Source organism: Triticum dicoccoides, chromosome 2A, assembly GCF_002162155.2.
Source record: "Triticum dicoccoides isolate Atlit2015 ecotype Zavitan chromosome 2A, WEW_v2.0, whole genome shotgun sequence".
NCBI lineage: Eukaryota > Viridiplantae > Streptophyta > Magnoliopsida > Poales > Poaceae > Triticum > Triticum dicoccoides.
The window spans coordinates 537630755-537640407 of NC_041382.1; the positions used below are offsets into that span (position 1 = coordinate 537630755).

Here is a 9653-nt window from a genome sequence, read left to right on the forward strand (position 1 = left end):
GATATTTCAAGTCCTTGAGGATCCGAACGACTGGAGATGCTCTAAGACGAAGGAGAGAAGAGGGAAAGCGGTGTGCGTGGGCCCCAGAGCTACGAGGGTCGCGTGCGCGAGGCACAAGCGCGTTAGCGAGCGAGGCAACCAGCCGAATATTTGTTAAGAGCTGAGATTCAAAGAGCTCTTCTACGCAGATAATAATTTTGTGCCCGACGCCTACATGATACTACGTGGCAGCACCAACAACGTTTAGGCAATTGTGTTTTTTTCAAAGCTGATGCTAGCGCAGTTGGGAAGGAAATATCGTCACAGATGGGGTCGCCCGTGAAGAAATTTCGAGATTCAAATGCAGTCCAGATTGTTTCAGTACTTGAAATTGCTTCACACACCTCCCACCCAACGCTGTCATGTATTGTCAGATTTGCTTCTCACGATCACACAGATGGTGTCGTTCGTGAAGCAATTTCGGGATTCAAATGCAGTCCAGATGGTTTCATTACTGCCAACGTGGGATTTCTAACAAATTCCTGAACGCTTAATTAACACCTCGGTAAGTTGTTTTCTATCCGCGAAATTGTAATTACCTCTGTCTCAGAATATAACGTCTCATATTGTAAGACGAGGTATATTTTTTCAGTTTAAAATTAAACTGAAAAATATCTTATATTTTGAGACGGAGATAGTACGGTAAAGATTCCACGTGGTAGCCATGGTCATTTCTTGTAGCTGCCGGCAAAGTAGGCGAGGCAACCTACGAGGGCTGCGTTGGTGTACGTGGTGGGCTCCGACCGCGCGTAGTCAGTGCGGTCGTCCGGGAACGCGTCGTTCTGGTCCGGCCCGCCGACGACGGCGCCGGTATGCACGTTGGGATTAGGGCCACCGGCGTAGAGGTAGCTCTGGAAACCCTCCTGGCAGCCGATGTGCGCCGGGTGCACGTCCACGGACGGCATGGAGGACGCCCTGTGGTGTATCCTATGAGGGGAGCTGGCGCCGTAGCCCACCATGTAGGACATCCCCAGCGGGTTGTCGCCCAGCACGTAGTCCACCTGCCTCTTGGCCAGGGCCCTGGGGGCCTTGTGGGTGACGCGGAGGTTCTAGCAGGAGAAGGCGCGGTTGGAGACGGCCATGTACTTGCGTAGGTGGTGAGCAGGAAGCTCGCCGAGGCGACGTACTGCAGGTTGGCGTTGCCCGACCGGTGCATCAGCCCGCCCGGCGTGTACGGCGTCGTCGACGAAGGGGAGCTGGACTTGGGCAGGACGCGGCAGATGAACTCCTCCGCTTGACGCGTGAACGGCTCCAGCCTCTTGTCCCTGTCCAACAGAGCCCTCTGCTCGGACGGATGCAATTTGTCAGCTGCATATGGCATATTGGCATTGGAGAGGGTTGCATGGTGTGTTTCAGTTACCCGTGACAGAAGGACGCGCGCCCCGGCGAGCTTGTTGTCCCAGCTGAACATGTCGACGCCGTCGTTGGCGCCGAGGGACATGAGGTCGTTGAGGTAGGAGCTGTTCTTCGTCGACAAGAGCAGCCATGCGGATCCCCATAGGAGCTCGTCCTGCACACCGTGCACGCAAAGTCGTGACGAGAAACACGCAGGAGCGCTATATAAGGATTTCCAATTCGTTGCACGGCGTGATCTTTTGAAGGATTTGGCTTGCACCTTGTAGCCGGAGTAGGACGGGTAGTAGTTGCTGACGCCGCCGCCGACGTGGTCGCTGTACTTCCCCTGATGCTGCCAAGCGAACGCCATCACGTCCCTGGCCGCCGCGACCAGCCTCCTGGAGTAGTCCGGGTCGGCGGCCTTGAAGACCAGGCTGGCTGCGGCGAGCGCGGCCGCGGTCTCCCCTGCGACGTCGGACCCCGGGGCGGACGCCGACACCTCGTACACATTCCGCGGCGTGTCCATGTCCTCCGGCCGCTCCCAGCAGCGGTGGTCGGAGTCGGCGTCGCCCACTCCGACGTAGAGTTTGCCCGGGGTCGTTTTGGCCGCCTTCAGGAGGTAGTCCGTCGCTGTTAGACAATGTATAGCTTCTGTATTTATGTACGTATATTGTATCTATTATAACACACTCATTATATATATATATATGAGATAAGCCACCTCTAGAGGATTGAGCTGGTTCCCCAAATCATTGTCTTACATGGTAACATACCTAATTACGATCCACGCTTCCGCAAAACCCTAACCCCGCCGCCGCCCCCTCCATCGCGCCGCCGCCGCCACCAGATCGCGCCGCCGCCGCCATGTCGGGTGCCGCCGCCTCCAGCTCCTCCTCTGTCGGGTTTCTCCCGGCCTCGCTCGCCGCCCTCCTCTCGCTCCCGCTTGACTCGGCCATGATGCGGCCGCCGCAGCTCGGGACCAGGAGCGTTGGCTCGTTTTTCTCCAACAACTCTCCGGCTCCTTCATCGTCGGGGCTTGCACTGACGGTTCATACGTCGAGCGCCTCTTCACCCGCCTCGTCGTCCGGCGTCATCGCGCCTCTGGCTTTCGCGCCCGAGGACACCTCGTCGGCTGTCACGGTGGGGCTCATGCCATCCGCGCCTCAGGCGGGATTCACTCCGGCGGCGCTACCGCCGCCCGCGGGTTCCAATCCCGTGGTCTCGCCCGCGCCGCCCGCCCCTGCCCCCATGGCGTACGCGCCTCCGGCAGGTGCCTCCACGGGATCGCTGCATCCACCGTTTCACTTCGGCAACCTCATCATCGTCAAGCTATCGTCCGACAATTATATCTTCTGGCGTGCGCAGGTTCTTCCGCTCCTTGGGAGCCACTACTTGCTTGGCTACGTCGACGGCACTTTTCCTTGCCCTCCTGCGCTGGTGGACAGCGTGAACGGCCCGGTTTACAACCCGGCACACCGTGTATGGACGGGGCAGGACCAGGCGAACCTCTCCTCCATCCAGGGTTCGCTCACTCCGGCTGTTGCTGGGCTCGTCGTCTTCGCGAAGACCTCCCATGAGGCTTGGACCATCCTTGAGCGCTCTTTTGCGTCACAGTCGCAAGCCCGGGTCAGTGCTCTCCGTCGCGAGCTTGGTGCCTGTGAGAAGCTTGATTCCACGACAACGGAGTTCTACAACAAGGTCAAGGCTCTTGCTGACACATTGGCATCCATTGGACAGCCGCTTACCGATTCTGAGTTCAACTCCTTCATTGTCAACGGCCTCGACGAAGAGTATGATGGCTTAGTTGAGATCATTAATGAGCGCGGCAACACGACCCCCATGATGGCGCATGAGGTCTACTCTCGGCTTCTTCTTACTGAGCAGCGAGTTGAGGCGCGCCGTGCCAACCGTAGTCGCGGCTCCTCCTCCGCCAACGCGGCCTACCGAGGTGGTCGCCCCTCCGGCGGCGCCCAGTCCTCCGCCTCGGGCAAGGGGCCCGCGTCGCTTCCTCCGGCCTCGTCCACCCCTACTCTGACGCTACCGGGTGATGGGGGTCGGCGGGTCTGCCAGCTTTGTGGTCTTGACGGTCATTGGGCCTCCAAGTGCCATCGTCGCTTTCAGAAGAGTTTCCTCGGTCTCGGCAATGACGGCAAGGATACACGCAACACTGCGCGTCAGGTGGCTATGGCTGATCGCCCGGCCCCGCAGAAGCCTTAGGGCCATACTCAGTCCTACTCCATTGATCCGCACTGGTACATGGATTCTGGTGCGACGGAGCATCTGATGAATGAGATGGGGAAGCTTCATCCTCGCGAGCCCTATCATGGTTCCGACAAGATCCACACCGCCAACGGAGCAGGTATGCACATCTCCCATATTGGTCAAGCATCCCTTCTCACTAGTCATGCCACTAGGAGGCTTCAGCTTCGTGATGTTCTTAGAGTACCATCTGTGACGCGTAATCTCCTTCCCGTTCCTAAACTCACTTATGACAATAATGTTTTTTGTGAATTTCACCTGTTTGATCTTTTTATTAAGGATCGGGACACGAGGGCCGTTCTGCTTAGTGGGCGTCTCTACCAGGGTCTTTACCGTCTGGAGCATCCTGGAGTCTCTCGGGTTTTCAGTGGAGTTCGTGTCTCGTCGTCACAGTGGCATGCTCGTCTTGGTCATCCTGCCACACCTATCGTTCGTCATGTTTTGCATCGTCATGAGCTTCCTAGTGTCTCTAGCAATAATGATGTAGCAGTGTATGATGCTTGTCAGCAGGGGAAAAGTCATCAACTTCCTTTTTTGGAGTCTAGCCGTGAGGTGAAACATCCTTTAGAACTTGTTTTTTCGGATGTATGGGGCCCTGCCCAAACTTCTGTCAGTGGTCATAACTATTATATTAGTTTTGTGGATGCATACAGTCGTTTTACTTGGCTCTATTTTATTAAGCGTAAATCTGATGTGTTTGATATTGTCGTTCAGTTTCAAAAACATGTTGAACGTCTTCTCAAGTATAAAATTGTTCATGTTCAGTCGGACTGGGGTGGCGAGTATCGCAACCTCAACTCCTTCTTCCAGTCGCTTGGGATTGCTCATCGTTTAGCATGTCCACATACTCACCAGCAGAATGGTTCCGTCGAACGTAAGCATCATCATATTGTTGAGACTGGTCTCACTCTTTTGGCCCATGCATCGGTTCCTTTCCGGTTTTGGAGTGATGCTTTTACCACTGCCTGTTTTCTTATCAACCGTACTCCCACATGAGTTCTCAACATGAAGACTCCCCTTGAACTTCTCCTTAATGAACAACCCGATTATACTTTCTTTAAAGTCTTTGGGTGTGCTTGCTGGCCGCATCTTCGACCCTATAATAAACGCAAGCTGGAATTTAGGTCCAAAAAGTGTGTCTTTCTTGGCTATAGTTCCCTTCATAAAGGTTACAAATGTCTTCATGTTCCCACTAATCGTGTCTATATTTCTCGGGATGTGGTGTTTGATGAGCATGTCTTTCCGTTTGCCAATCTACCTGTGTCCACAGATACTCCTCCGTCCATGCATTCATCCTCTCTTGCCTCTGACCAATTTGATGGTGTTGCATACTCTCCTGTGTTATTGCCTAACCATGGTGCAGGAACCAGATGTGGGGCTCGTTTGGAGCTTTTGGAGGACTCCCCATCATCATCGCCGCCGCCCTCTACTGTGCACGTCGATCACACCGCGACGTTGCATGGCCTCGATCCGTGTGCCCATACACGCTCGGTGGATGCACCTGAGGCACCGGCCTCGTCCCCTGATCGACCTGGGACGCCTGCGTCTCCCGCGGCTCGGCCCGCTACGCCGGCCTCGCCCCCGTCTCCAGCGGATCAGCCCGCTACGCCGGCCTCGCCCGCGTCTCCTGCAGCTCGGCCCACTACGTCGGCGTCGCCCGTGGCTTGGTCCGCTCCACCGGCCTCGCCTGCGACTCTGTTGGATAGCCCATTGGCGGGTTCTGGCTCCACCGAGCCGGCTGTCACGATGGAGGATCTGGTTCCATCGTCTGGCTCTTCGTCGCCCAGCCCCTCGCCGGCTGCTTCTTCAACCTCGACGGCTCCTGTGTTACGTCCACATACACGCAGTCGCAGTGGTATTTTTCGACCAAAGGAACGTACGGATGGTACTGTTGCTTGGTTGGCAGCATGTCTGGCTGTTGCTGTTGCGGATCCGTCTTCTGAGCCCCGCTCGTATCAGGCCGCCATGCGTGTTCCTCATTGGCGAGAGGCTATGGAGCAGGAGTATCATGCTCTTCTTCGTAACGAGACATGGACTCTTGTTCCTCCCCCACCACGGGTTAATGTTATTGACTGCAAGTGGGTGTTCAAAATGAAGAAGCACTCGGATGGATCTATTGAGCGTTATAAAGCGCGCCTTGTTGCCAGAGGATTTCGGCAGCGCTATGGTCTTGATTACGAGGACACCTTCAGTCCCGTTGTCAAGCCTACCACCATTCGGCTTCTTCTTTCTCTTGTTGTCACTCGCGGTTGGTCTCTTCGTCAACTTGATGTGCAGAATGCCTTTCTTCATGGTTTCTTGGAGGAAGAGGTTTATATGCGACAGCCGCCTGGTTTCTCTGATCCTGATCGTCCTGATCACATCTGCCGTCTCACCAAAGCGCTCTATGGTCTGAAGCAAGCTCCTCGTGCCTGGCATGCTCGTCTTGCCTCAGCTCTTCGTGCTCATGGGTTTGTGTCATCCACTGCTGACTTCTCATTATTTCTTCTCCAGAAGCCAGAAGTCACTATGTATCTTTTGGTCTATGTGGATGATATTATTCTTGTCAGTTTCTCTCGGTATGCTGCTGATGCTCTTGTTCACTCTCTTGGTGCTGCTTTTGCTGTCAAAGATCTTGGGAAGCTTCACTACTTTCTTGGGGTTGAGGTTACCTCTCGTGCTGATGGTCTTGTTATGACACAAAAGAAGTACTCATTGGATTTATTACAGCGAGCTGGGATGCTTAAGTGCAAACCGACTACCACACCCATGTCGTCTACCGAGAAGCTTACTGCTGTTGATGGTGCGCTTCTGTCTTCTGCGGATGCCACAGAGTACAGGAGTATTGTTGGTGGGCTTCAGTACTTAACGATTACGCGGCCAGATATTTCTTATGCTGTCAACAGGGTTTGTCAGTATCTTCAGGCTCCCCGCGACACTCATTGGGCGGCTGTTAAGCGCATCCTGCGTTATGTCCAATTCATAGTGTCTTTTGGGATGCATATTCGGCCGTCTTCCTCTCGGGTTCTTTCGGCCTACTCTGATGCGGATTGGGCTGGCAGCCCGGATGACAGGCGATCCACGGGGGGCTATGCTGTGTTCTTTGGCTCTAACTTGATCGCCTGGAGTGCTCGGAAACAGGCTACTGTATCACGTAGTAGTACTGAAGCTGAGTATAAGGCTGTGGCTAATGCTACCGCAGAGATTATTTGGGTGCAATCTTTGCTTCAGGAGTTGGGTATGTCTTAACCGCAGCCTCCTATCCTTTGGTGTGACAACATCGGTGCTACATACCTTTCTGCTAATCCGGTATTTCATGCCCGAACGAAACACATTGAAGTGGACTATCACTTTGTACGGGAACGTGTGTCACAGAAGCAACTTCAGATCAAGTTCATCTCTTCCAAAGATCAACTTGCAGACATCTTCACTAAGCCTTTGCCTTTACCACAGTTCGAGGCTTGTAGGCACAATCTTACCCTTCTCAGTTTTTTAGAAAGTGGTTAAGATTGAGGGAGGGTGTTAGACTATGTATAGCTTCTGTATTTGTGTACGTATATTGTATCTATTGTAACACACCCATTATATATATATATATATATATGAGATAAGCCACCCCTAAAGAGTTGAGCTGGTTTCCCCAAATCATTGTCTTACAGTCGCCCACCGTACCGCGGCGCGCGCGTCGTGAACGCGCCCCTCCATCCGCCCGCCGTACTCGATGATGCTCCAAGACAGCATGGTCGTGGTGAAAGCCATGGGGAAATTGAACTTGACGTTGTCGCCGCCGTCGTAGTAGCCGCCGGTGAGGTCAACCTGCCGCCCACATACGCCCGGCCCATCCACGGCACCCAAGTCAACAAAAGTCAAATTCTAGGTCAGCACGTTGACCACAATCAAGCATGCGCCACAAGGATAAGTGGTAGAGTGCGAGACATCGCTTGCTCACGTTTGCGGCCGAGCCGTCGGACATGGCGGAGTTGGACCTCCACTTGACGGCCTGGTCCGCCGGCAGGCGGCCGGACCTCTGCCCCTGGAAGAAGAGCAACGACTTGGCGAGCGCGTCGGCGTAGTCAGGGTGTCCGGCGGCAAGGACGTGGCTGGAGAGCCAGACGAGGGAGAAGGCAAGAAACACAGCCACGCGTGAGCGTGATGCTGGTGCCAAAGCAGCCGAATTGCTCATCTTCTCTCCCCACTGCTACCGTCTGGGCTAATGCGACATTGCAATGCATGGCCATGATTTATAGGAGTACATGCCACGAGATAGGAGAAGCTCGCTGCAACGACGTCTACGATTTCGCCAAATTAATCTGGAGCCAGGTTGCAAGTTGTTTATGTTATCTCATGAGCTCTCGAGATCATACACCGGAACGCGAGCTGGGTCAGAGTGATCGATCATGGGGCCGAAGTATCTAATCCAACAGATCCAGGGAATGTTACTAGTAGTATATAATTGAGTCTCCACATCTTCTTTGGGAGTGCGTTCTCTTCTCGATCGGTGTGGTGCCTCCGGGTCGTGCGATCCTTGGCAGCCTATCTGGTGGTGCTCGCGTACTATCTTAAGGGTTACTCAAAGGAGGCCATGGTGATCGACGGAGAGGGAGAAGCGTAAATGTGGCGATCTTGACCGGCCTTGCTGCCGGTACAGGCTACATCAGAACAGAAAAAGGCTGACACTCATACGTAATGTAGGTTATCTCGTGGCCCAAATCCAATTTGCGACTGCTCTCGGTGTGAAACTGAAGCATGTCTGTCTGAACTCATGCAAAAGAATAAGAAGCACGGTGATTATTACCCCTTCCGTTTCAAAATATAGTGCCTACTACATCTTTTAGTCAAACTTTATAAAATTTAAACAAATTTATAGAAAAACGTATCAACATTTAGAATACCAAATCAGTATCATTACATTCATCATGAAATATATTTTTCATGCGATATATTTATTGTATTTTTTGTAGCTAGCTTACCAAACTGACTGCTTGGCCAGCTTGGTCTTGTGGTATATATTTGATATTGCAGATATAGATATTTGGTCTACCAAGCGCCCCTCTCCTTCCCGTGGTGCCCCCGCGGGCGACCCGAGAGGAACTCTACCACGCTGCCGCAGCCTTTCCCCACCTCGCTCCCCCTTCTTCACCATCGTCGAAGGGAGTCGCCGAGCAAAGCCCACGCGGTGCCGCCAGCAGCGGGGCCTGGTCTCTCTCCCTCTCCATTCGGACGGGGCGGCGATCAGGCGGAGGCTCGCGCGCCTGGCGTCGGCTTCGAGCTCGGGGCGGCTCGAGCGGTGCCGGGGGTCATTACTAGGGAAAACCTTATACACAGAACTTTAGCAATAGCGCGTGTTAAAAAAGCACGCTAGTGCTAAGTAGCAGTAGCACGTTGTGATAAACCGCGCTACAGATACAATTGTAGCAGTAGCGTGCCTAAAGATAAGAGCGCTACTACTAAAATTCCCACTGCAAAGCTGATAGGCTACACATAGTAGTAGCGATATACTGTGAACAGCGCTACTGCTAGTTGGTTTGTAGCAGCGCGTATACGCAGAAAGGCGCTACTGCTAAAGGAAATAAAATTAAATGGAAAGCAAATAGAAAAGTAAATGAAAATGAAAGAAATAGAAAAAGAAGAAAGGAAAAGAATAAAATGTAAATGAAAATAAATGAAAAAAGGGAAAAAAGAGAGAGAGAAAGGAATAGCATTAGCACGTATCCGGAAACACGCTATAGCTAACTTGGCAGTAGCACACTTCCCAGAACGCGCTACTGCTACTTTTGACTTAACCGCGCAGTTCATTCCCCCCACGGCCACTTCCCCCAAATCCAAACTCCCCCGTTGTCGCCGCTGTCGCCGCCCGCTCTCCCGTCGCTCTCGCACACCCTCCACGCCGCCCCCGACCACGAATTCAACGCCACCCCTGACCCCGACCTCGACGCTGCCCCGACCTCGACGCCGTCCTCCACCGCGCGCCCAAGCCCCAACCCTGACCTCGACGCCGCCTGCCCCTCCCTCGCCGCAGGCACCCGAGGTGAGCACGCCTG

General features: G+C 53.7%; 1 pseudogene; it reads right to left on the reverse strand.

Annotated features, from left to right (window-relative positions):
* Positions 1 to 707: 707 nt before the first annotated feature.
* On the reverse strand, positions 708 to 7795 carry LOC119359537 (annotated as a pseudogene).
* Positions 7796 to 9653: the final 1858 nt, after the last annotated feature.